This window comes from Aethalodelphis obliquidens, unplaced genomic scaffold, assembly GCF_003676395.1.
Source record: "Aethalodelphis obliquidens isolate GAN/ISIS:26980383/991018 unplaced genomic scaffold, ASM367639v1 scaffold3, whole genome shotgun sequence".
NCBI classification, from domain to species: domain Eukaryota; kingdom Metazoa; phylum Chordata; class Mammalia; order Artiodactyla; family Delphinidae; genus Aethalodelphis; species Aethalodelphis obliquidens.
In genome coordinates, this window is record NW_020837947.1 from 19,330,140 (window position 1) to 19,354,266 (window position 24,127).

General features: G+C 40.5%; 1 long non-coding RNA gene across 2 annotated transcripts in view; it reads left to right on the forward strand.

Moving 5' to 3' along the window:
• Positions 1-23,600, forward strand: part of LOC113608191 (uncharacterized) — a 47,061-nt gene extending 23,461 nt beyond the window's left edge. For both annotated transcript variants that reach the window (XR_003428244.1, XR_003428246.1), the window contains exon 4: positions 20,318-23,600. This is a non-coding gene — a long non-coding RNA (uncharacterized LOC113608191). The remainder of the gene's footprint in view (positions 1-20,317) is intronic.
• The last annotated feature ends 527 nt before the right edge of the window (positions 23,601-24,127 follow it).

The following is a 24,127-nucleotide window of genomic DNA, read 5'->3' on the forward strand; positions in this document are numbered from 1 at the left end:
GTTATTAGCTACAAGGGTCATTGCTGCAGTGCTGGGAACCCCCAATGGGGCTTTAGAAATCTGGAGGCTCCTACTTACCCCCTTAGGTTGGTAGTTCTTAACCATGGCAGTTCATTATAACCAGCCCACCTCAGACCAATTAAATCATAACCTCTCAGTATATTTTCAAAAAGAGCTCTCCAGTGATTCTAATGGGAACAGAGTTGAAAAAACACTCTCCTTGAAGAAGCAAGATTTCCTTGACAGTAAGTGTCACCTTGAATTGTATTCACTTTGTTTGAGGGTTGTCAAAATTTAATAAAGCAACTTTTACCTTGTCCGTTTTAAAGTGATAGTATCACAGAGTTACAAACCGGACTCTCTGGAACCTTGCCTGGCTTTTTCAATACCGTGTGTCCCTGGACCCAAGCTGGTGGTGGTGGGGTCACCTGACTTGGAATTATAGGATGTGGAAGGCAGATTCACAGATTACTTCTCTGTTGCTTCAGTTTTCAATATGAAAATGATCAGCCTCATATAGGAGGCAAAGAGTTGAAGAGTGATCATATGCCAAGTTGGTTGTCTAAATGGCCAGTGAGGACACAGTATCTCATGCTGGCTATGTAAGACAGTCCAGTGTTCTTTCACCATTGCCAGAGACTGCCCAAAGGACACGGGACCTACAGATGTGGTGGCACGTTTGCATTGATGAATTAGAGAAAGCCTTAGGAAATTGATTTAGAGACCTAGGTTCTGCACTTATTGGGCCTCCGAGGTCTCAGATTTGGACGCAGAGATATCACCAAATGACTCTTCATGAGGGACTTAGTTTTTTAGAATTCATGAGATCACAAATGAGTAAAGATCACCTTCAGAATAGAATAAATCAGAACAGTGTGACTAGACTGTCAAAAACCTTCAGTACCTGGGCAATTAGGGGAGGAAAGCTAGAGTGCCAGCTCCTTCACCAATCCTCTTCTACGGTGGCAGGGGATCTGGCCTTCAAGCTTCCATTGCCTGGAACTTTCCTTGAACAGACACGTCTGGTGACAGCATTTGAAGCCTCCTGAGAAGTGAATATTTAGAAAGGGCTCTGCATTCCTGATTTACTTAGAAAATATTTTTGTAGAAATGACTGCTTTAGATCGTCTCTTAATTTCTCCCACCCCCTTTAATCCCCTATTAAATGGGTATGGTTTACCTTAGCATTTGGAAAGATATAAAATATTCTCATTGTTCTTAAACTTCCCATTAGTCTAGGAAAAAAGAGTTTCGACAACTAGCTGCTGGACAATCATCGACAGGAAGACACAGGAACTCACCAAAAAAGATACCCCACATCCAAAGACAAAGGAGAAACCACAGTGAGATTGTAGGATGGGCGCAATCACAATAAAATCAAATCCCATAACTGTTGGGTGGGTGACTCACAAACTGCAGAACAATTATACCACAGAAGTCCACCCAATGGAGTGGAGGTTCTGAGCCCCACATCAGGCTTCCCAACCTGGGGGTCCGGCAACAGGAGGAGGAATTCCTAGAGAATCAGACTTTGAAGGCTAGTGGGATTTGATTGCAGGACTTCAACAGGACTGGGGGAAACAGAGACTCAAATCTTGGAGAGCACACACAAAGTAGTGTGTGCATCGGGACCCAGGGGAAGGAGCAGTGACACCATAGGATTCTGAACCAGACCTACCTGCTAGTGTTGGAGGGACTCCTGCAGGGACAGGGGGTGGCTGTGGCTCACTGTGAGGACAAGGACACTGGCAGCAGAAGTTCTCAGAAGTACTCGTCAGCGTGAACCCCACCAAAGAGCCCGGGTAGGCTCCAGTGTTGGGTCGCCTCAGGCCAAACAACCAACAGGGAGGGAACCCAGTCCCACCCAACAGCAGACACATGGATTAAAGTTTTACTGAGCTCTTCCCACCAAAGCAACAGCCAGCTCTACCCATCACCAGTGGCTCCCATCAGGAAACACGCACAAGCCTCTTAGATAGCCTCACCCACCAGAGGGCAGACAGCAGAAGCAAGAAGAACTACAATCCTGCAGCCTGTGGAACAAAAACCACATTCACAAAAAGATAGACAAGATGAAAAGGCAGAGGCCTATGTGCCAGATGAAGGAACAAGATAAAACCCCAGAAAAACAACTAACTGAAGTGGAGATAGGCAACTTTCCAGAAAAAGAATTCAGAATAATGATAGTGAAGATGATCCAGGACCTCGGGGAAAAAGATGGAGGCAAAGATTGAGAAGATGCAAGAAATGTTTAACAAAGATCTAGAAGAATTAAAAAACAGAGACGAACAACACAATAACTGAAATGAAAACTACACTAGAAGGAATAAATAGCAGAATAACTGAGGCAGAGGAACGGATAAGTGACCTGGAAGACAGAATGGTGGAATTCACTGCTGTGGAACAGAATAAAGAAAAAAGAATGAAAAGAAATGAAGACAGCCTAAGAGACCTCTGGGACAACACTAAAAGCAAAAACATTTGCATTATAACACTAAAAGCAACAACATTCGGGACCCAGAAGGAGAAGAGAGAGAGAAAAGACCCAAGAAAATATTTGAAGAGATTATAGTCGAAAACTTCCTTAACATGGGAAAGGAAGTAGCCACCCAAGTCCAAGAAGTGCAGAGAGTCCCATACAGGATAAACCCAAGGATAAACATGCCAAGACACATAGTAATTAAACTGGCAAAAATTAAAGACAAAGAAAAGTTATTGAAAGCAGCAAGGGAAAAATGACAAATAACATACAAGGGAACTCCCATAAGGTTAACAGCTGATTTCTCAGCAGAAACTCTACAAGCCAGAAGGGAGTGGCATGATATACTTAAAGTGATGAAAGGGAAGAACCTACAACCAAGAGTACTCTACCCGGCAATGATCTCACTCAGATTTGATGGAGAAATCAAAAACTTTACAGACAAGCAAAAGCTAAGAGAATTCATCACAAAAAACCCCAGCTCTACAACAAATGCTAAAGGAACTTCTCTAAGTGGGAAACACAAGAGAAGAAAAGGACCTACAAAAACAAACCCAAAACAATTAAGAAAATGGTCATAAGAATATACATATCTATAATTACCTTAAACATGAATGGGTTAAATGTTCCAAACAAAAGACACAGGCTTGCTGAATGGATACAAAAACAACACCCATATATATGCTGTCTACAAAAGACCCACTTCAGACCTAGGGACACATACAAACTGAAAATGGGGGGATGGAAAAAGATATTCCATGCAAATGGAAATCAAAAGAAAGCTGGAGTAGCAATACTCATATCAGATAAAATAGACTTTAAAATAAAGAATGTTACAAGAGACAAGGAAGGACACTACATAATGATCAAGGGATCAATCCAAGAAGAAGATATAACAATGATAAATATATATTCACCAGACATAGGAGCACCTCAATACATAAGGCAACTGCTAAGAGCTGTAAAAGAGGAAATCGACAGTAACACAATAATAATGGGGGACTTTTAACACCTCACTTACACCAATGAACAGATCATCCAAACAGAAAATTAATAAGGAAACACAAGCTTTAAATGGCACAATAGACCAGATAGATTTAATTGATATTTATAGGACATTCCATCCAAAAATAGAAGATTACACTTTCTTCTCAAGTGTGCACGGAACATTCTCCAGGATAGATCACATCTTGGGTCACAAATCAACCCTCAGTAAATTTAAGAAAATTGAAATCATATCAAGCATCTTTTCTGACCAAAATGCTATGAGATTAGAAAGAAATTACAAGAAAAAAACGTAAAAAACACAAACACATGGAGGCTAAACAATACATTAGTAAATAACCAAGAGATCACTGAAGAAATCAGAGGAAATCAAAAAATACCTAGAGACACATGATAATGAAAACACGACAATCCAAAACCTATAAGATGCAGCAAAAGCAGTTCTAACAGGGAAGTTTATAGCTGTACAAGCCTACCTCAAGAAACAAGAAAAATCTCAAATAAACAATCTAACCTTAACCTAAAGGAACTAGAGAAAGAAGAACAAACAAAACCCAAAGTTAGCAGAAGGAAAGAAATCATAAAGATCAGAGCAGAAAAAAATGAAATAGAAACAAAGAAAACAATAGCAAAGATCAATAAGACTAAAAGCTGGTTCATTGTGAAGATAAACAAAATTGATATACCATTAGCCAGACTCATCAAGAAAAAGAGGGAGGGGACTCAAATCAATAAAATTAGAAATGAAAAAGGAGAAGTTACAACAGACACTGCAGAAATACAAAGCATCCTAAGAGACTACTATAAGCGACTCTATGCCAATAAAATGGACAACCTGGAAAAAATGGACAAATTCTTAGAAAGGTATAACCTTCCAAGACTGAACCAGGAAGAAATAGAAAATATGAACAGACCAATCACAAGCACTGAAATTGAAACTGTGATTAAAAATCTTCCAACAAACAAAAGTCCAGGACCAGATGGCTTCACAGGTGAATTCTATCAAACATTTAGAGAAGAGCTAACACCCATCCTTCTCAAACTCTTCCAAAAACTTGCAGAGGAAGCAACACTCTCAAACTCATTCTATGAGACCACCATCACCCTGATACCAAAACCAGACAAAGATACTACAAAAAAAAAAAAAATTACAGACTAATATCACTCATGAATATAGCTGCAAAAATCCTCAACAAAATACTAGCAAACAGAATCGAACAACACGTTAAAAGGATCATACACCAAGTGGGATTTATCCCAGGGATGCAAGGATTCTTCAGTATACACAAATCAATCAATGTGATACACCATATTAATAAATTGAAGAAGAAAAACCATATGATCATCCCAATAGATGCAGAAAAACTTTTGACAAAATTCAACGCCCATTTATGATAAAAACTCTCCAGAAAGTGGGCATAGAGGGAACCTACCTCAACATAATAAAGGCCATATACGACAAACCCACAGCAAACATCATTCTCAATGGCGAAAAACTGAAATCATTTCTTCTAAGATCAGGAACAAGACAAGGATGTCCACTCTCACCACTATTATTCAACATAGTTTTGGAAGTCCTAGCCATGGCAATCAAAGAATAAAAGGAATACAACTTGGAAAAGAAGAAGTAAAACTGTCACTGTTTGCAGATGACATTGTACTATACTTAGAGAATCCTAAAGATGCCACCAGAAAACTACTAGAGCTAATCAATGCATTTGGTAAAGTAGCAGGATACAAAATTAATGCAGAGAAATTTCTTGCATTCCTATACACTAATGGTGAAAAATCTGAAAGAGAAATTAACGAAACACTCCCATTTACCATTGCAACAGAAAGAATAAAATACCTAAGAATAAACCTACCTAGGGAGACAAAAGACCTGTATGCAGAAAACTATGAGACACTGTTGAAAGAAATTAAAGATGATACCAACAGATGGAGAGATATACCATGTTCTTGGACTGGAAGAATCAATATTGTGAAAATGACTATACTACCCAAAGCAATCTACAGATTCAATGCAATCTGTATCAAATTACCAATGGCATTTTTTACAGAACTAGAACAAGAAATCTTAAAATTTGTATGGAGACACAAAAGACCTCGAATAGCCAAAGCGGTCTTCAGGGAAAAAAACGGAGCTGGAGGAATCAGACTCCCTGACTTCAGACTATGCTACAAAGCTACAGTAATCAAGACAATATGCTACTGGCACAAAAACAGAAATATAGATCAATGGAACAGGATAGAAAGCCCAGAAATAAACCCACACACTTATGGTCAACTAATCTATGACAAAGGAGGCAAGGATATACAATGGAGAAAGCACAGTCTCTTCAATAAGTGGTGCTGGGAAAACTGGACAGCTACATGGAAAAGAATGAAATTAGAACACTCCCTAACACCATACACAAAAATAAACTCAAAATGGATCAGAGACCTAAATGTAATACCAGACACTATAAAACTCTTAGAGGGAAACATAGGAAGAACACTCTTTGACATAAATCACAGCAAGATCCTTTTTGACTCACCTCCTAGAGTAATGGAAATAAAAACAAAAATAAACAAATGGGACCTAATGAAACGTAAAAGCTTTTGCAAAGCAAAGGAAACTACAAAAAAGACGAAAAGACAACCCTCAGAATGGGAAAGAATATTTGCAAATAAATCAACAAAGGATTAATCTCCAAAATATATAAACAGCTCATGCAGCTCAATATTGAAAAAACAAACAACCCAATCCAAAAATGGGCAGAAGACCTAAATAGACATTTCTCCAAAGAGGACTTGCAGATGGCCCAGAAGCACATGAAAAGCTGCTCAACATCACTAATTATTAGAGAAATGCAAATCAAAACTACAGTGAGGTATCACCTCACACCAGTTAGAATGGGTATCTTCAGAAAATCTGCAAACAACAAATGCTGGAGAGGGTGTGGGGAAAAGAGAATCCTCTTGCATTGCTGGTGGGAATGTAAATTGATGCAGCCACTATGGAGAACAGTATGGAGGTTCCTTAAAACACTAAAAACAGAGCTACCACGTGACCCAGCAACCCCACTACTGGGCATATACCCTTAGAAAACCATAATTCAAAAATGCACATGCACCCCAATGTTCATTGCAGCACAATTTATAGTAACCAGGTCATGGAAGCAACCTAAATGCCCATCAACAGATGAATGGTTAAAGATGTGGCACATATATACAATGGAATATTACTCAGCCATAAAAAGAAACGACATTGGCTCATTTGTAGAGACGTGGATGAATCTAGAGACTGTCATACAGAGTGAAGTAAGTCATAAAGAAAAAAAATATCGCATATTAACGCATATATGTGGAACCTAGAAAAATGGTACGATGAACCAGTTTGCAGGGCAGAAATAGAGACACAGATGTAGAGAACAAACGTATGGACACCAAGGGGGAAAGCAGCGGGGAGTGGGGGGTGTAGTGGTGTGATGAATTGGGAGATTGGGAATGACATGTTTACACTTACGTGTATAAAATTGATGACTAATAAGAACCTGCTGTATAAAAAAATAAATAGGGCTTCCCTGGTGGCGCAGCGGTTGAGAGTCTGCCTGTCGATGCAGGGGACACGGGTTCGTGCCCTGGTCCAGGAAGATCCCACATGCTGCGGAGCAGCTGGGCCCGTGAGCCATGGCCACTGAGTCTGCGCGTCCAGAGCCTGTGCTCCACAACTGGAGAGGCCACAACAGTGAGAGGCCCGCGTACCGCAAAAATTAAAAAATAAATAAATAAATAAAGAGTTTCAGGATAATATGCACCCTCACCCTCACTCAGGGTAGAGAAGTGCCTCAAGGATATTGTTTTGTGTATGATCCCTCTGAGATGGGTGAGGTACCCTGGCACCCCTAATTGTGCCTTTATTGCTTACCAGTTACTGAGCACTACTCTTGCAGAAGCACAAAGATGGTCTATGAGTAAAATCATTTTAACATAAGCGATGGTTTTACCATTCAGCAGATTCTCAATTACATTTACAAGTGGAATAAGGGGGCATAAGTAAGTGAAATCATAAAGAATATTTATTATAGTTAAAAATTTTTTTAAATGTTCTTAGTAGGCTTTATCTTTTTTTTTTTTTGGTGGGGGGGGCCTCACTGTTGTGGCCTCTCCCGTTGTGGAGCACAGGCTCCGGACGTGCAGGCTCAGTGGCCATGGCTCACAGGCCCAGCCACTCCGTGGTATGTGGAATCCTCCTGGACCAGAGGCACGAACCCACGTTCCTTGCATCGGCAGGCGGACTCTCAACCACTGCGCCACCAGGGAAGCCCAAGTAGGCTTTATTTCTTAGACCAGTTTTAGCTTCACAGCAAAACTGAGTGGAAGTTACAGAGATTTCCCATATACTCTCTGCCCCCATACACGCATAGCCTCTTCCATTATCAGCATACCCTACCGGAGTGGTACATTTATTACAACTGGTGAACCTACATTGACACATCATTATCATCCGAAGTTCATAGTTTACATTAGGATTCATTCTTGATGTTGTATATTCTATGGGTTTGGAGAAATGTATAATGACATATGTCCACCCTTACAGTATCATACAGAGTAGTTTCAGTGCCCTAAGAGTCCTTTGTGCTCTATCTATTCACCCCTCCCCTGCCTTAAGATTTAATGAGTCAATCCAATAACTCCTCTTACCACACTCTTCCAAAACTGTGTTAATTTATTCAACAAATATTGTGTGAATGCTTGTCAAGTGCCACACACTGATCCAGGCACTGGACATACAGCAATAAACAAAGCAGCTCAAGATCCAGTCTCTCCAATAAAAATTAATTAAAAATTAATTTTAAAAAATCCGTTCTCTCTCAAATTTTAGAGGGAGAGAGAAAAACAATAAACCAGCGCATGAGTAACATAATTTGAAAAGGAATTAGTGTTGTGAAGAAGACAGAACGGGTAACATTCTAGACAGTGATGGGGGTGGTGCAAGGCTTCTCTATAATGGGCAGTTGAGGAGTCACCTTTCTGAGGGGGGTGCATTTGAGCTGATACCTGGACCATGAGATAGACTCAGCCATTCAGAGATTGGGAGGAGAGTGCAGCATAGAGCAAAAAACAAATTTAACTTTCCCCCTAAACAGGAATAAACGGGTGCATTTGAGAAATGGAAAGAAGCCCTTTGTGCCTGGGGCACAGTGAGGGAACTGGAGAAAGGCAGGAGGGGAAGAGAGGTTCATGGGGCCAGACAGTGCAAGGCTTGCGAGGTCACGGTAAGGCACTGAGGCTTTTTCCCAAGTGAAACGGGAAGGCATGGTAGGCTGTGAAAAAGGGGAGTGCGTTTTATGAAACAGGGGAGCTGGTGCTGGAGGGCAGCTGAGCTCCTGGCGGCAGCTGCTGCCTGCGTGCGACTGGCTTGCTGGGGGAGGAGCAGCTGGAAGCCGAGAACCGTTGGCTAAGTAAGTGAAGGTGATTTGCTGCAATTAGGCAATGGCACAAAGTCAGAGAATTTAATTCTTTTTTTTAACATCAAAGTGATGATTATTTCCTTCTGTTTGGAAGTTTTCCGTCTCTGGAGTCTTTTGCCAATTTTATCACATAGTTAAGATAACCTCATGCAATTTGCTTGCAAAAAAATCGAAGATTTCATTTTAGGAGCTTTGGTATTTTATTTCAGTCATCAAATACACGTGCTTCTTTCTTTCGTGTAAATTTAATGTAGAAAAACAATTTTGTCCAGTTGCCAGAAAGGTAGATACTGAGCCTAGAGCCAAATATTTGCTGTAGCTGAATGAAACCAATCCAGTGTACCTTATCTATGCCAACAGTTTTCTATATACTTTGGGGACTACAAAATAATTGCTATTCTTAGGAATTTTCATGTAATTGGGATCCCAGGATGTGAACATATACTTCAACCACCATAACAGTAGGATTCAATTAAGTGCCAATCATTCATTCAGAAAGCCCATACTGTTTACCTGTTGTGTACTCAGATGTTATGTTAAGAAGTATGGGAAGTTTGACTAAAAAAACAATGTTCTGCCCTCAACGAGTTCACAGTTCAGAGAGGAGAAAGACAAATTAAAAATAACTAATTTACAATATGAGAAAGTCTTTTGTTTTTATAGATCTTTATTGGAGTATAATTGCTTCACAATGCTGTGCTAGTTTCTGTTGTACAACAAAGAGAATCAGCCATATGCATACATATAGCCCCATATTCCCTCCCTCTTGCGTCTCCCTCCCACCCTCCCTACCCCACCCTTCTAAGTCATCGCAAAGCACCGAGCTGATCTCCCTGTGCTATGCAGCTGCTTCCCACTAGCTATCTATTTTACATTTGGTAGCGTATACATGTCAATGCTAGTCTTACTTCGCCCCAGCTTCCCCTTCCCCCCAGACCCTGTGTCCTCAAGTCCGTTCTCTATGTCTGCGTCTTTATTCCTGCCCTGCCACTAGGTTCATGAGTACCATTTTTTTTAGATTTCATATACATGCGTTAGCATACGGTATTTGTTTTTCTCTTTCTGGCTTACTTCACTCTGTATGACAGACTCTAGGTCCATCCAGCTCACTACAAATAACTCAATTTTGTTCCTTTTTATGGCTGAGTAATATTCCATTGTATATATGTGCCAGATCTTCTCTATCCATTCATCAACAGGAGGCTTTGGGGACATATAATGAGATCCTAAACGCACTAAGAACCTCTGAGAAGGCTTTTGGAAGAGGACCTGCTTGAGTTCACTATGAAGGATGAGCCATAGTTAAGGAGGTGAAGAAGGTGGTGGAATGGGGATGGGCATTTCTGGGAGACAGAAAAGTACTTGCAAAGGTGAAGATTTATGAATAAGGAGAGTGTCTTGGAGAAATTGGTTGTAATTCGATGTGGCTGGAGTGCCAGCTGAATGTGGGGTGGGGCAGGTAGGGGAATTCAAGGCTGGAGTTAGGCAGCACGAGGTAATACGCAGCTGCCTAGCTTTGCTAAAGGAGGGTGGATTTGGTCCTGAAATCCTCCTCCAGTGAAACACTTTAAGGAGGTTTGCAGTTTAGAAATAATACTCCCAAAGGAATATGGAAGATGGGTTTGAAAATGGACAAAACCAGAGCAAAGAGGCTGGGAAGTTACTGCAGTAATCCAGTTTTGACATGGTAAGGGTATGCATTCCAGACGGTGGAAGTGGGACTGGAGAAAGAAGACAGTTTAAAATATAGATTCACGATAGATAGCTAGTGGGAAGCAGCCGCATAGCACAGGGAGATCAGCTCGGTGCTTTGTGACCACCTAGAGGGCTGGGATAGGGAGGGTGGGAGGGAGGGAGACGCAAGAGGGAAGAGATATGGGGATGTATGTATATGTACAGCTGATTCGCTTTGTTAAACAGCAGAAACTAACACACCATTGTAAAGCAATTATATTCCAATAAAGATGTTAAAAAATTATAGATTCATGAGATTAAACCAACAAAGGTTGTTAATTATTTTAATGTTGCTGATTGGGAAAGGAGTCTAGTAAGTCCTTGTTTCTGCCTTAGGTAGATTCAATAAATGACATCATTTTCTGGTTCTGCTGGTGGAGGGGCAGGGGAAGGGTAAAATGATGAGTTTACCTCAGGACGTGTTCTATTTGAGGTACTTGTTCCACATCTAAATGGGGACAGCCAACAGGTAGAGAGTATCTAAGCTGATTGTACAAACAGAAAATCATCTCAAAACATGCAATATTTAGAACCAGGGTAGTTATTGTGGAAACGATGTGGAAACGTGGATCTTCCCCAGTTTGTAGGTATTAAATAACACACAACTTTATTGACTGGTCTCATTTTAACATTCTTGACCTTGGATTGCAGGTGGGTCCTTCAAGAGCTGCCTGGCAACCAGGTAAGATTTCCTTCTCTCTTATTACACTAGATGGCCTCACCCCAATCCCTTCCTCACTTTTAGGAGATGAATTTGCTTTCTATTTCAGTGAGAAAATTAGATAATTGGATAACTTACATGAAAACATCTACAGAATCCTCTACAACATCTATCAGATCCAGCACACATACTCTGCTTCCTTGTCCATTATCATAAATAAAGTCTTCATGCTCCTATTGCAAACCAGACATTCCAAATGTGTGTGCATTGGTCCTTTATCATCTTGCCTACACAAAGACATCACTGCAGCAGTTTTCTCTCTTATCTCATCAATTTTTCACTCTTTGCTCAATCATTCCCACCAACACACCAACTGAAATATTCTCCATTTTAAAAATAACCTTTTTCACCTTTTTGCTCCTCTTTGCTGCAGAATTCTAATTCTCCTTTTGTTCATTCTTAATCCTCCTCCAATGAGGCCCTCATCTTTTCCATTCCACCAAAACTGCTCTTGTCAAAGTGACCATCAGCCTCCATGTGGTCAAATCCATTTCAGGTCTCATTGTCCCTCTATGTAGCACTTGACATAGTTGATGACTCCCTCCTTCCGGATACTTCCTTTGGCATCCAGCCTTCTTTGTTTTTCTCCAACATTGCTGTTGCTCCTTCTAAATTGTCTTTTCTCATGTCTTACCTCTTAATATTTGAGTACCCTAGATCTCAATTTTTGGTTCTGTTCTATTCCCCATCAAAACTCATTTCCTTAGTCATATCATCCTGTTACTTAGTTTTAAATACTGGTTATATGCTAATGTCTCCCAAATTTATGACTTCTGTCTAGACCATTCTCCTGAATACAGATTTGTATATTCAACTACTTGCTCAATATTTCCACTTAGATGTGTAATAGATATTTCACACTTTACAAGCCCAGAACTGACCTCCTGACACTTCCTCCCCTCTCAACATTATCTACCCACAGACTTCCTCATCTCAGTTGATGGCAGCTCTGTTCTACCAGATGCTAGAGCCAAAAATCTTGAGTTGTGCTTAACTCTTTTATTTCTCATATCCTATATCTGGTTTATTAGAAAATACTGTTGGATATAACTTCCAAACATAATAGGGAAGTGAACACTTCTCACACATCATCATTCCCATCCTTGTCCAAGCCACCAACATCTCGTGTGGATAACTGCAATAGCCTCTTGACTGGTCTCCCTGACTTTACCTCTGCCTCTTTACGTCCATGCTGAATATACTAGCCAGAGTGATCATTTTAAAACATAAGCTTGATTGCAAACCTTCTAAGCTCAGAACACTATAATGGCTCCTTATTTCACTCAGCATAAAAGTGCTATAACGATCTAAAAATCCCTGCATGACCTGAGTCATCATCACCTTTCTGAGTTCATCCTTTACTATGTATGCTTCCTTTGCTCCTTTGCTGTTCCTTGGGCATCTCAAACATGCACATGCCTTAGGACCGTTGTACTTGCTGTTCCTTCTGCCTTACTTGTTATATATATGGCTAACTCTTCACATCTTTGAAGTCTTTGATTAATCATTATCTTCTCAATGAAATTTACCCTAACTACCCTATTTAGGATTACCAGCTGCCTGCCCCCCACTCCCCTGGTCCTTGTGATCCCTTTTACCTTGTTCTATATTTTTTTCTGTAGCTTTTGACGTCTTCAAACATTATATGATTTATTTATTTATTTTGTTCATAGCTTATTGCCTATTATAAGTTCACAGGTATCTTTGTGGGTTTTTTTTTAATTGCTTTATTTCAAGGACCTAGAAGAATGCCTAGCACAATGCAGATTCTCCATAAATATTTATGGAAATAAATAATATTGAATGAGAGAGAACGTACATATGCAAAATAATTTGTGTCAGTTTCAGGAGGCTCCCTTACCACCATATGAGGCTGATCTATAGACTCTGGGATAAGTACCCCAGGTAGAGGTTGGGAGTAGCAGAAACCAATGAACACATTACCATTTTAAGAATGACTAGAAATAGAGGAATATAGGAAGGAGACAGACAGAGGGTCAGAGATGCAAGTATAAAATCAAATCTAAGAGGTGCCACAGAGATAGAGGTGGGGCTTTGGGAAGAGAGTCAGATGCTGCAGAGAAAGAAAATAAAGTGAAGGCTGCCGGTGTCTACTGAGTGTTGGGATTAGGAGGCCATCACCCACCTAGGTAGAGAAAACAGGCAGATGCAGCAGGAGAAACGTGAATGAAAAAAGAGAGAGCAGAGAAAAAATACAGACAGCATTTCAAGACATTTGAATATGAGAAAAAAGAATTAGGACAACATAGTCGAAGAAGCTTCTTTGTTACAAAGATGGGCAAGATCGGATCATGTTTAAGTGCTGAAGAGAAGGGGCTGTAGAGTGAGTGAAGAATGTGGAATCGGAGTGAGAGAGATCAGTGTAGTCTGGGGGAGGAAAACTAAACTTAAAGGGTGGGGAGGATTTGGCTATGCAAGTATTCAATCTCAAAATATGAGGCAAAGTTTACGTTATACTGGTTGAGATTGTACCAACGGTTGGAATTCGTAATGTAGTCCTGCCCTGCAATTTATTACTAGATGTGTGACCTTGGGAATGATTCTGGGTCTAAAGTTCCTCATCTTCAGAATGCAGCTGACAATAGAATCTTCCCTGTGGAGGTATTACGAGAATTGAGTGAGATGGCTTTTTTTATCTAGATGCCAACCTGAGACCTACCTGCCCCTCAAGGTCTAGGGCAGGTTGGCTTAAACCTTTGCCAGTTTAACAGTATGCGGAAGTCTGAAGGCTTTCTCCAGAGCTGTTTAATCCCCTGGGATCTTACATCCTGGGGTCACTTGGCTCCCTTCTGTGTGCTCTTTAGCTGTGCTACACTGTATAAGCTCCAGTGAGGACCTCTCTTCTTTCTGTGGCTTCTTCAAGAAAACTTTTCTTAATTTTAAAGTATAACTTAAAAGCCATTATTTAAAAAATCATTCAGTGATTTTTACAGAAAACCAGTAGGGAGAAGAGTGAAGTGGAGGGGGGATTGTATTAGCAATTTCTTCCTGGAGGGAAGAGTCAATGGCACTCCTGTACTATTTCTTTGCCGTATTGCATTTTTTCCGTCTTGAGTCTGTCTCCATGCTGCTACTCTTCACTCCCTCCCATTCTCCTTCGCTCTTCTATTCCCTTTCAGGAGTTAAATCTCCATAGTAGATTATACAGGGACACTCTCTTTCCTCTGAAGTCCAGAAGGCACTTCAAAATAGAGCCCTAATAAGGGCTTTTCCCCCTAATCCCTTATCAAGATACTCCTCCAAAGGAAGACAATTCTTCTAAGAGAAATTCAGGAGCCAACAATTTAAATAATAAAAGTTTCTTCATCCTATGACACTTATAAAGTACCTGAGTCAGCAAATCTCGCTATTATTATTAGAAGGAAAGGGAGCATTCAGTTCTCATCCTAACCTGGCCTCTGGCAGCAGAGTGTGGGATACTTACAGCACTTCTTGATTCCGTTTTTGCCATATTTGGGCACTCAAACCTTTCTTCCGTGTTCCAGCCCTGCCTTTCCAGCTGCCAACTCAGTCTCTACTTCTGGATGTCTGGTTGGCGTCTCACAGTTACGCCGCTTATGTTTCAATAGAATGGGCCCTTCCCTGTGCTATGCTATGTTGGAGTTCTGGATTGCGATTCTGGGGTCATAGCATAGGCTCACATGGTAGTTGATGGCAGGGGGCAAAGTGAGTAAAGGAATGATTCATTTCTCTTACCTCAGGATAAATATGTGACATCCTTAATCTCTTCTACTCAAAGATAACTGTTAGTCAATTCCAAACACAAAAAGTGATTAGTAGACTTACTATGTCATAACCTTTATTTTTGTGAGTTTCACACAAACCTGGAGCTGATCCCTGGGTAAATGCCATTCTGATTCCATTAAAGTTAAATTTCAAACAGACAATAAAGGGCAAAGCAAGAGCTGAAAGTAATTACAGAGAAGAGTACACATCTGCTCCACCGGAGTGTCCATCGTGCTGCTGATGCTGACACAGATTAATCCTTTCTCAGAATTGGCCGAGCAGCTTGAATGGTAGGATGCTATTAAATGACGAGATGAGTCCATTTGGGAATGAAGGCTAAAAATTAAGTTGCCCCAAATAAATCACCCCAATAACAAAGGACATTCCTCTACTTCTCTGGAATCAGCTAAAGTTCTCTTGCTGAGAACACTAGACACTGACCTTTATCTTGACCAAAAACTTGTCATGTGTGTAACTGGGATATTGGAAAATTGATAAATGGTTCATTCTATATAGAACATTAACCACATTCACCTTCGTGCTTAGCTCACTCTCTAGAAAGAAGTTGTGATTTTAAGACACTTTACAAAGTCCTTCAATCCTTTGGAGAAACATTGGTTAGTGTTACGATAATAATGGGGGCAAATCTTTTAAGTGGTTTATCAACTGGCGTGGCCTTAGGGATCTTCCCTTTGGAGGCTAAAATGATGTTTTTCTCCAAATCTAGTGTCCCGAGCTTTATTTTTGTGTCCTTTAGATCCAGAAGTGGAAGTCTAATCATGGTAGTGTCGCACATAGTACTATTGTGTCATGACTTGAGTTTATGATAATCCACCATAATCCTAGAAGACCCGTATTTCTGTCCGAATAGGACCTGGACTTTTTTAATGTGTATCTTTAAGTGCCTGCCTGGCTCCGGGGGGATAATGCACTATCTACTTAATGCTTCAGTTGTCTCCCTTCCACAGACACTGCTGAACTGAACATGCTAAAGATACTGCCTACCAATCATATAAATTAGGTAGTTTTTTCACAGTGACCAAAATAATTTATGTCTATTGCCATTAAAATAGTTCTTACATTATGCCTTTTGAAACTCTTCTATCTGTGATAATGGGTTATATGAAAATAATGAAGTTTTTGAGAATGTCATATCTAGGCAACTCTTATTTGTAGTCACGGGAGATGGTCCTTGGGGACCCTCAAGCACGGAGTTCCTTTAGGAAGATTTACATTGCTACTTGGCTCAGGCAACCCTTTTATGCCTCTGCCTGAGAGACTGAGGCCAGTGAAGTTCAGGTCCTTAGATCCAAGGGCTATTGCCTATTTTCTTTGGTTACACTCTTCCCTAATAGAGTCCCATACACAGGAGGCTCTGTACATACACAGTTTGTATTTGCAGGTGAGAAAATCTCTGGGCACATGTGATACAGTTAAGCCAGCCCTGTGGTATCACAGTGCTGGCACAAATTTAAAATGCTATTTGTCTCCTTGATGCTTTCTGTTCTTCTGTCCTTACCATGATTTTAGGGATCACTCTTGTTTTCTGGCCACTCTTCATGCCCCCTAACTTTTTTTGTTGTTGTTTTGGCTGCATTGCGCAACCTGTGGGATCTTAGTTCCCCAACCAGGGATCGAACCCAGGCTCTGGGCAGTGAAAGCTCAGAGTCCTAACCACAGGACCACCAGGGAATTCCCATGCCCCCTCCCTAATTTTATCACTAGGCATCAACTGGGCTCTTAGTTTCTCTTGGCTGCCAGGTTCACAGACAGGCAAGGGCAGCTTCTACTTAGCTCTCTGAAATATTCCACTTGGTCACAGGTTCAGTTCCTCTCCTGGAAGTTCTTTCACCTTCCCTACGACTCTGCTTAAGTAACAGTAGCTACAGTTGCAGTTGCCACCTGAATGGGTTTATGGTACTTCTCTCCCCATCTCATATGAACATTCATATGTTCAGATTGGTGCGTTAACGAGGCTGAGGTAGAAATCTCCACCCTTACACCTCGTAAGCCAGGGAAGGAGGCAGTGATCCCTGCAGTTCTCCCAGGAATGTGGTAATTTTGGTTGGCGGTCCTGTTAGGGAAAAACAGTTATCATTGGCCTCTGTAAGCCTTCACTCTGACTAGCTCCTAGTAGCACTGGATCCTTAGGTGTCTGTGTCATCTCAGGGCCAATGACGAGTCATCCTCAAAAAGCACTAATTTGTCCCCTTCCCCCTATGTATAGTCACTGTGGTAAATGAATGCACGTTCCCTTGCGAAGGCTTGGAGGAGAAGCTGCTGTATAAACATGTGGCAGTGTCTTACGGTCCTTCCTCAAGGGAACCTGGCTTCCCCTCTAAGGGCTCCAACACTGTCTATTAAGTTTCTGTATCTTTAAACAAGCTCAGCAACTTCACCCACCAGCCACTCAGTAGCTGCTTAAGAATGGCCCGGACAATCTTTGCAGTGTGTGCAGAGAGCATTCCGGACCCCACTCGCTTGTTTGTGACCTGCTTGCTCTCATTATGTTTCACAAAATAAGGAACTGGAGAGTCGCCCAGTTTGAAACAGGATCAGAAATGGGCCAGTTGGTGAGGCCACGTTGGCCTAATCATTGCTAATCGGACCATGGACTCCAGCTGGAGCTTGAGCCAAGCCTGCAAGGCCTGCTCACTGCCTGTGGAGGTTTGTATAACCAGGTAAAACCCTTGTTTTGGTTTCTGTGTTAACTCTTCTTAGTCATGACGTTATGAACACTTTTGTGTCTAAGATTTTGTTTTAGTTAAGACTGTTTTGTGGGGGGAGAAATGCTGAATGGAATCCATGGATCAAAGGAAAAGGCTGCTGTATAAACATTGCAAATTCTTTCCAGAAGCGATCTGATAACTGCTATGCCAAAATCAGATTAGATTCCTCTCTTCATACCACAAGGAGCCCAATAAAGAGGGAAAAATAACATTACATACCACACTCCCCTGTAACGCAAGTCAAGCCGTGTTGCCTGTGCTGAAAGGAGCTTCACTATTTATGGCGATGTCCTCTAACCTGGGACCGTCTCCTTCTCCGTCACTCTTCTTGATGGTAGACTGCATGTTGTAAGTGCTAATACCGCTTGTAGGAAGTTCATTTCACAGCAGAGATCAAAGCCAGCCTACTCCTCTTGCGATGCCCTTTCTAGTGGCCCTTTGTTCATGTAATTCTTTCTCACTGACCTTCGACCAACTAGGGATTCATACTAGATTTTTCTTTTTAATTTTACAGTAGGTCCTTGTTGGTTATCTATTTTAAATATAGCAGTGTGTACATGTCAAGCCCAAACTCCCAATCTATCCCTCCCCCCTCCCTTCCCCCCAGTTACCATAAATTCATTCTCTAAGTCTGTGAGTCTGTTTCTGTTTTGTAAATAAGTTCATTTGTATCATTTTTTTAAGATTCTGCATATAAGCGATATCATATGATATTTGTCTTTCTCTGACTTACTTCACTTAGTATGATAATCTCCATCTCCATCCATGTTGCTGCAAATGGCATTATTTCATTCTTTTTAACAGCTGAGTAATATTCCATTGTATATATGTACCACATTTTCTTTATCCTTTCATCTGTCGATGGACATTTAGGTTGCTCCATGCCTTGGCTATTGTAAACAGCACTGCAATGAACATTGGAGTGCATGTATCCTTTCAAACCATGTTTTTCTCTGGATATATGCCCAGGAGTGGGATTGAAGGATCATACGGTAGTTCTATTTTTAGTTTTTTAAGAAAACTCCATACTAGTTTTTTGAAAAGAATTTTGTCTTTAGAGGTAAATGACAACTTTAAATGTCTAAAAAAAAGTAGTGCCATCAACTTTTAATTGCTTTTTTGCTCATTCATTTGTTACAACTACACATATTAATAGAGGAAGGGACTCAATCATGATGTTTTGTGATTTTTATTAAAGAAATAATCACATTACTTAATCTTTCAGTCACATATACCTGGTTGAATCCATGTTAGTGATACCTGGTTGAATCCCATTTTATATTAATCCAAACATTAGTTTTAGACAGAGATATAATATGCAACTAAGACTTTGGTTTTTTAATTGAAGTTGGGGATTAACTTTTTCTGCTTTACAGGAGGTTATTGGGACAACTGGTGAAATATAAAAAGGTCTGAAGATTTGATAATAGTATTGAATAATATTCTGTTAATATCCTGATTTTGGTAATTATAGTAGTTATATAAGGGGTAAAGGTGCATCATGATTGCAAATTACTCCTACATGGCTCAGAAAACTAATTTGTGTATATATATATGCATATATATTCTTATATATTTGTATGTGTATGTGTGTGTATATATACACACGCACACACACACACATGTATATATATATATATATATATATATATATACAGAGAAAGAGAGAGAGCGAAATAAAAAGAAAGAGAGAGAGATGAAGCCCATATGGTAAAATGTTAACAGTTGGGGAATCTGGGTGCAGGATATACAGGAATTTTTTGTCCTATTCTTGCAAATTCTCTGTAAATCTGAAATTATTTTAAAATAAAAATTACAAGAGCAAATAATAAATGGATCAGAAGAAAGACTCTCCCACACTAAAGTTTTCCTCTACCCATTGTGTAATTTTAGTACTAGCATTTCTTTAATAATTTTAACAGAAGGACAGATGATAATCTGCAGATTAGGGTTTTTATCTATAAATCATGTGGTATCATGGTTATAGGAGCATCACTAGAAAACATTTAAATGGGATGTGGCAAACATAAGCTAAAATTAATTGTCCTTTCATTTAGAATCAGTGCTTTGCAAACTAATTATGCATTCAAAATTATTTGAATGCATATTTGTAATGAATAGTCCCATGAATCTGCATTAAAATCATTGTTCAATTCAATGTAATGATTATTCAGTGAAAGCCTGAAGATCCCAAGATGTTAATTTTCTTAATTGATTTGCACATGCAATTTTTATCAAACATATATATTAATAGTCATGGTTTATGTAGGGTTCATTGACTTTAATGAAGCACTTCCAGTTTGCTAAGTGGTACATACATGATAGGAGACAGTCCCTGTTTATTTTCAAGGTGCTTTCCTAAGATTGAAAAATAAAGACAGTTAGAGCAAGGCTGGCACTGCACCAGGTTTTAATAAGGCTGCTACCCCTCTCCTCCTTCTTCCAGGTGGGGAGGAGTAGGCCCATGACATGTGCTCCTTGGGGATGTAGAAGAGAGAGCAGGTGACCTTGACTACCTCCTCCCTGTAAGCAGCTTCCTCAGCTGTCATCTCTCCTTCAAGAAAGACATTTATTTGGAGCTGTGCAGTCATTTAGAGGACGCTTTTCTGTGGCTCACCTCGGGATGACTTTGCAAAATTAGGGAACTCTGGAAAAGATGCAGGCTGAGATTGGCCCTGGCCAGAGTTCACAGAAGATGGCAGCTATGGGAGGCAAGAGCTGGGCTGTGCTCAGTTTGGCTGGCAACCCTGGACGGCAAGAAGATGCTCAGACATCAGAGGAATTCCGTTCCTCTCTCATAGCCCCTCTAATCCAGCGTGACGCTTTCCTACTCCAAAGAGTTTTCCCTGATTAACCTCAATTCACAACACCTTTCTTTTCATCGACTCCCAAAGGTTTAGCTGTGTGCTTTATGCCAAAGTGTTCCCTTTACCTCTCTATTCATGCCTTTGTTGCCTTGCTTAGGACAATTCCTTCAGTGCTCAATCAGGTAAAAAGTCGCCTTCTTCCTCCTGGCATTCAAGGGCAAGAGTTTTAGAGTTCAGTGGTTCAGGGTTCAATTCTGGACTCTTCCATTTATTCCAGCTCTAAGACCTTGAACAATTATTTACACTCTTGCAGCCTGAGCCTCTATGTCTACAAAATGAGAATGATAATAACAACTGTTACTCGTACCTGTCCTTTTTAAGATCTTTCTCTGGACATTCTGGATTACATAGACGTAAACAAGACACAAACACTTAAGAGATTTCGCTAATCTTATTATATCTCTCAGAAGATAGGAGATAGGTAAGGATTGGTCTAGGCTCATACAGAAAAGAAAACTTTCCTAAGCATTGTATAGATGTGCCCCTACCTAACAGAACAAATATTCTTGACACTCTTTCCTCCCCGACTCTTTCCCACGAAGTAATAATATTAGGTATTCCCTATATAATTGCAGCCACATGGGAAATTACTCCTCCAGAGTTTCTGGAGTGAAATACAGTTTGTGCTTTGGGACAGATGGGCTTACCAGTTACCTCAATTTTATATACCAGTACAACTAGAGGCAATGGAATTGAGTTCCACCAGATGGCCACAAAATACTACGACAGGCAAGATTCAGGAACTAATATAATTAGTTGGGACAACAAAAAGACAAGAGTAAAAAAATGTGTGGCCATTCACAGCTATTCTACCTTGCAATCCAGGGCCACACAAGTTGGGTATTGCACAATCTTCTTCGGTGCCCCTGGGATTATTTCCAGATCCATAATTGGGACACACAGAAAAATTTCAAAGTTTTTTTCTGTCTACCAGGTTTGTTCCAAATTCATTTGAATATTAAGACTTTTGTGATTTTCATTATTACTCAGTAGTAACAAGAGTCTGACTCTTTATATCACTAAAGTCTTCAACATCTGCTTATAAAAGTTAAATGACAAATACCACAGTGCCTGATACATTGTGAGTGTCCAGAAAATGTTAGTTTTTATTATTATGACAAATGTCATATCATCATCGAATACTACCGCACGTGAAATAAATGCTTGACGAACCTAGTCAGATTACTCCAGCACCCTTCCTTATACAGTTATCAATAAGTTGAATCTACACATCTAACCTACTTTGCATTCCCCACAAACCACACCTGCACCAGCCCCAATCATCAATGCTGGCCCACCAACCTTGGTCACATAGAAATCTGGTAGAACCATGTGATAATTCTATATTCTGAGTTATTTCAATAAAGCCAGCACACTCTGATTCTCCTTTCTATTTCCCTTCTGTTGAGTTTTACAAAGGGGTGGAGAAGTGGGTATGGGTTCTTTAAGTGTTTCTTAATTAGACTTGAGGACATTTGCTAGAGGGGAAAGAGAAAGTCAAGATGAAATGTGTGAGCAAGTACTTTTGAAGACAAATTTCCACATCTACACTTGATTCAATTATAGTTTAAGGTCATTTTCTCCCATGCCAGATTGAAATGTATAAACTCTGTTCATCCTTGGAAGGTAGGAATCTGAGCCTGTAGGAGCCAGGGGAGGGCTTCAGAAATATGTATAATGTAAGGTCTGCAAATCTCAGGACCCAGATGTTTACATGAGCAAATCTGAGGTAACATCCATAGGAACAAAACAGCCTCACTCTTCTCATTTCACTTTTGTCCACTGACTAACCTGGTAAATACTACCGCACCATAGACCAATGGGACAAGGGTGGTCAGTAGCTCTCTGTGTCCCTGCTGGTGGTTCCGCAGGTCTTTGTACAGTTATCAGATATTCATATAGATAATTAGCTGCCTTCACTGCTTAGGTTGTGTAACTGGAGACATAACTTCTAAGCAATTTCCTTTTTGCAGTTTTTTCAACCTTACTGGGGCTTTAACCTCAAAATGCAAGCTGTAGAACATAAAACAGAGCAGGATTTACATGTTCTGGAATCAAGACTATTGCTCCTGTTTTATTTACTTCAGTCAAGAGAATTTGATGAGGGATGTTTTGATGAGTATATCTCTGAAAAGTTGGAACATTCACGTAAATGATTGTTCTACAACTTAAAATTCTTTCATACCAGCTCACGAATTTTTTTACCCAGCTCTAATTACATAAATGGTTATATAAACATATGTCTGTTACACCAAAGTCTACTTCACTTGGGAACTCATATGCCAGTGGGCTCAAAGAATCATCTTTTGATGTTACCAAGGAACATTTTATGCCATCAGGATGAAGCAGAAAGGCAGTCATCAATCAGGCTCCTTTGCCTTCATGCTCCAAGGCACAGAGAGAAAAGACCCAGAAGAGAGCGCGCTACAAGTCTCAGCTTGATCCCTAACAGAACTCTTTATCTTGGTTAAATTAATTCCTTTTCGCAAACTACATACTTTTGTCAACGTCTCCTCTATAACTGTGATAAAGACAATGGTATATAAAAGGCTTTCCTCTGGAGAGTTTTATTTGATCTTCATAAGACAGTTGTGAAATAAGTAAAAAGGAAGCTATGGACTTCCATTAGCAAAAACTCATATCTAAAAGCCACTGAGCTAAAAATAATTCATTCAACCATTCATGCATGCAGGAAACAATATTTCTGATTGCCTTCTATGTGCCAGGCACAGTGTTTATGCTTCTATAGAATGATGATTAAAAGCAGACCTGAACATTGCCCTTAAAAATCTTATAGCTGGGGAGACCTTCAAGATGGTGGAGGAGTAAGACGTGGAGATCACCTTCCTTCCCACAAATACATAAAAAATACATCTACATGTGAAACGACTCCTACAGAACACTTACTGAACGCTGGCAGAAGACCTCAGACTTCCCAAAAGGCAAGAAAATTCCCATGTACCTGGGTAGGGAAAAAGAAAAAACAGAGACAAAAGAATAGGGACGGGACCTACACCTCTGGGAGGGAGCTGTGAAGGAGGAAAGGTTTCCACACACTACGGAGCCCCTTCACTGGTGGGGATGTGGGATGGGTTGGGGGGAAGCTTCGAAGCCATGGAGGAGAGCACAACAACAGGGGTGCAGAGGGCAAAACAGAGAGATTCCTACACAGAGGATCGGTGCTGACCGGCACTCACCAGCCCGAGAGGCTTGTCTGCTCACCTGCTGGGGTGGGTGGGGGCTGGGAGCTGAGGCTTGGGCTTCAGAGGTCAGATCCCAGGGAGAGGACAGGGGTTGGCTGCGTGAACACAGCCTGAAGGGGGCTAGTGCACCACAGCTAGCTGGGAGGGAGTCCAGAAAAATTTATGGACTTGCTGAAGAGGCAAGAG